This window comes from Myotis brandtii, unplaced genomic scaffold, assembly GCF_000412655.1.
Source record: "Myotis brandtii unplaced genomic scaffold, ASM41265v1 scaffold77, whole genome shotgun sequence".
Classification (NCBI taxonomy): Eukaryota; Metazoa; Chordata; class Mammalia; order Chiroptera; family Vespertilionidae; genus Myotis; species Myotis brandtii.
In genome coordinates, this window is record NW_005371082.1 from 4,258,055 (window position 1) to 4,262,400 (window position 4,346).

Here is a 4,346-nt window from a genome sequence, read left to right on the forward strand (position 1 = left end):
ATATATATATTCCTTTATCTTTACTTAGACCAATTCAAATGTTAAGAAACAATCTGGAAGACTCTTCAAGTTCATCAATGATTAATAGGAAATTAACATTCAGAATAAAAATTTTCCCTCTTCCTCAAACAGACAGAATACAAAGGCTTTTCTTACTAAATCCAAGGTAATCAAATAATAGAAGATTGCTTATTTTTAAGTGGCAAGCTGTGATAGACAACATGGAAGAATATGAATTAATACAGGTACAGGGGACTATATTTCCATAAGTCTTTGTTTTGCTGATATTGTAAATACAAACTTAGCAGAAATGTTTCAAACCTGAGCAATCAAATTAAAATAGTTTGTCTAAAATATCTTCTAAATTAGACTTTTCTTAAGGGAAACAGTATGTTTGACCTACTTTAATTTTAAGTAAAGTCATCAGTTCTCAAAGTATGAGAAACAGATAAAGACTTCTCTTCCTTGGAATTCACTCTGTTGTGCCAGTATTGCAAATAGCACATTTGCAATGCCACTCATTCCCACTTGTAATTGATAATTTTATGTGTCAATGTGGCTGGGTCCTGGTGCACATATGTAGTCAAACACTGTTCTGTAAGTTTCTGTGAGGGTGTTTTTGGATGAGATTAACATTTAAATTGGTAACTTTGAGTAAAACGGATTGCCCTCCATAATGCCAGTGGGCCTCATCCAATCAGCTAGAGACCTCAATAGAACAAAAGACTGACCTCCTGAGCAAGAGAGAATTCTGCCAGCAGACAACCTTCAGACTTTAAGTGCTGCACTGGCTCTTCCCTGGGTCTCCAGTCTGCTGACCCATTCTGAAGATTTTAAACTTAACAGCCTTCATAATCAACTGAGACTATTCTTTAAAATAAATCTCCTTCTATGTTTACCCATCTCTAGAAAACCCTGACTAATACAGCAATTATCTGAATAGTTATCCACTCTACATCCTCTGTACACATCTTGCTTTCATCTACATCAGCCATTTTCAATCTTTTCCATCTCATGACACGCATAAAATAATTCTGACAAAAAATAGGCATGATTTTGATTTATTCACACTGCGTGGCTATTGTTGTGTTGGCAATTGTTGTCACTTTTTTAAATTTGACAATCTAAGGGAAAAGAGGTCAGTGCCTCTGACTAAATAGTCAGGTATTGCATGTTTTTGTTTGGTTTGGTTTGGTTTGGTTTGTGTGTGTGTGTGTGTGTGTGTGTGTGTGTGTGTGTGTGTATGTAGTGTGTGTGTTTTTCATTCCTCTTTATTGTACTTTTTAAATCTTTATTACTGAAAGTATTACATATGTCCACTTTTTCCCCCATTGATCCTCCCCAGCCCACCCCTGCCCCCTGCCCCAGGCCTTCACTACCCTATTGTCTATGTCCATGGGTTATGCATATAAGGTATTGCATGTTTTTAAAATTCTTTTTTGTGCCAATTTTATTTATTTTTATTAATTTTTTTTTGCCATAGAACATATTATTTATTTAGTATATTTTCCTACCCAATAGAATATGGGCTCCATGAGACATAAGTCTGTATCCCCAGCATGGCACATAGTAGGCACTCAGTAAATATTGAAGAACAGTGGCAGGTCTAAAGCTGTTGCATAATGTAGATCATTAAGTTAATTTTAAGTCTTTCATTTTAGTTGTTTTTTTAATATAAATACTAGAGGCCCGGAGCACGAAATTCGTGCATGGGTACGGTCCCTAGGCCTGGCCTCAATCAGAGCCATATTCCCTGGCTACCAGCAACCGGTCCCACTCCCTGCCGCCACCCACCCCCAGTTCCCCGTTCGCCATCGGGTGATCGGAGCCTGCTGGTAGGGGGAGGGACCAAGAGGTTGGCCGGCAGGCCCTGATCACCCAATCATCAATGATAAGAGAGAATCATTGATTGGCTGCCTCCTGTATGCACACTACTGAGGATCAAACCCACAACCTAGGCATGTGCTCTTGACCAGAATGGAACTGGGGACCCTTCAGTCCACAGGCTGACTCTCTATCCACTGAGCCAAACTGGCTATGGCCATTTTGGTTTTAGAGTAGTTTTCTCTCACTGTACCTGTAATATTAGGGTGGGGTGGGGGAATCTCCTTAACTTAAGAACTAATTTTACTACTTCCCTCTTTGTAGTCTTAAGTTACCAGATGATAATTTTAATTTTTTTATTGGTGTTTTAAAGGCTCAGATAGAGGCAGGATTAAACATACCAAATAACTAATATTTTTGGAAGGTTAAAACAAGATCTTAGTTCACTTATATGTTTGCTTTCTAGCACCCATAATTTATAATAATTGTACTTAGACATTCTTTTCTGTAGTATACTGACCCATTGCTGCCTTCAGATGGCCCTGCCTCTTGCTTGTGGAAATAGTGCACCAGTACATGCACACACCTCGTCCAGTGAGCTTGCAGTCCCTGTGCCAATTTTAAATAGGTTTATTTAAGATACTGGATTTTTCTCTTTACAATACAGTTATAAAGTGCATTATATTTCCTTTCCCTGTGCACAGTCCGTATTCAAGTATCAAGAATGCCCAGTTATCTACTATACAGCAGCTCAACTTTTAAAACTGCCATGGAATTTGCTACAAATTTGGGTCCTTCAATATTTTGTGTGGTACAATGCTAGATCTATGCTCAAAGCTGGCTTAATCAATTTCTTCAATGGTGGGCCCAGAGGAGGCACCACCATATGGAGGAGCTCACCACCAGGGAAGCCCCCAAGCATTCCTCCTGGCATGCCTCCTGCACTCTGGTACAGTTTGTTAATGATGGGGTTGCAGACTTTTTCCAACTCTTTCTGCTGATGTTCAAATTCTCCCTTTACTGAAGTGTGGTTCTTACCAAGCCCGTTGATGATTTAATTGCACTTGTCAAGAATCTTCTGTTTGTCCTCATCATTGATCTTGCCTTGAAATTTTTCATCTTCAATAGTTGCTTTCATGTTGAATGCATAGGATTCAAATGAATTCTTGGAAGACACCTTGTCCCACTGTTTCTCATCTTTGGCTTTGTGCTTCTCAGCTTCTTGGACCATGCGCTTAATGTCTTCCTTGCTCTGATGACTCTTGTCATTAGTGATGGTAATCTTGTTCTCTTTTCCAGTCCTCTTATCCACAGCAGAGACATTGAGGATGCCATTGGCATCAATATCAAAAGGAACTTCAATCTGAGGAACACCACAAGGTGCAGGATGTATGCCTGTGAGTTCAAACTTGCCAAGCAGGTTGTTATCCTTGGTCATGGCACACTCACCTTCGTAAACCTGGATGAGCAACCCGGGCTGGTTGTCAGAGTAGGTGGTGAAGGTCTGCATCTGCTTGGTGGGGATGGTGGTGTTGTGCTTGATCAGGACAGTCATGATGCCGCCAGCCATCTCAATACCAAGGGAAACAGGTGTGACATCCAGCAGCAGCAGATCTTGGACATTTTCAGATTTGTCTCCAGAGAGAATGGCTGCCTGGACAGCTGCACCATAAGTGACAGCCTCATCAGGGTTGATGCTCTTATTCAACAATTTTCCATTGAAGAAGTCCTGTAGGAGTTTCTGAATCTTGGGGATACGAGTAGAGCCACCCACCAGGACAATATCATGGATCTGGGACTTGTCAAGCTTGACATCCCAAAGGGCTTTCTCTACAGGATCCAGGGTGCCACAGAAAAAGTCAGCATTCAATTATTCAAATCAGGCATGGGTGATAGAGGTATAGAAGTCGATTCCTTCATAGAGTGAATCAATCTCAATACTGGCCTGGGTGCTGGAAGAGAGAGTATGCTTAGTACATTCACAACCAGTACGAAGGCGACAGACAGCCCTCTTGTTCTCACTGATATCCTTCTTATGCTTGTGTTTGAACTATGCAATGAAATGGTTGACCATTCAGTTGTCGAAGTCTTCTCCACCTAAGTGGGTGTCCCCAGCTATAGATTTGACCTCAAAGATTCCATCTTCAATTGTAAGGATTGAGACATGGGAAGTGCCACCTCCCAAGTCAAAGATCAGCACATTTCTTTCAGCTCCAACCTTTTTGTCTAAATTGTAAGCAATAGCAGCAGCAATTGGCTCATTGATGATTCTAAGTACATTGAGACCAGCAATAGTTCCAGCATCTTTGGTGGCCTGATGCTGAGAGTCATTGCAGTAAGTAGGTACTGTGACAACAGCATTGGTAACAGTCTTCCCAAGGTAGGCTTCTGTGATTTCCTTCATCTTTGTCAAAACCATGGATGACACCTCTTCTGGATAAAAGCTTTTTGTCTCTCCCTTGTATTCTACTTGGACCTTGGGCCTGCCAGCATCATTCACCACCATGAAAGGCCAATGCTTC

At 40.9% G+C, this 4,346-nt stretch overlaps 1 protein-coding gene and 1 pseudogene across 4 annotated transcripts in view; both read right to left on the reverse strand.

Moving 5' to 3' along the window:
* Positions 1-4,346, reverse strand: part of DCLK1 (doublecortin-like kinase 1) — a 520,253-nt gene that overhangs the window by 311,720 nt on the left and 204,187 nt on the right. The gene's annotated exons all lie outside the window — the stretch shown is intronic.
* The window catches only part of LOC102263698, a 2,120-nt pseudogene continuing 318 nt past the window's right edge, over positions 2,545-4,346 (reverse strand).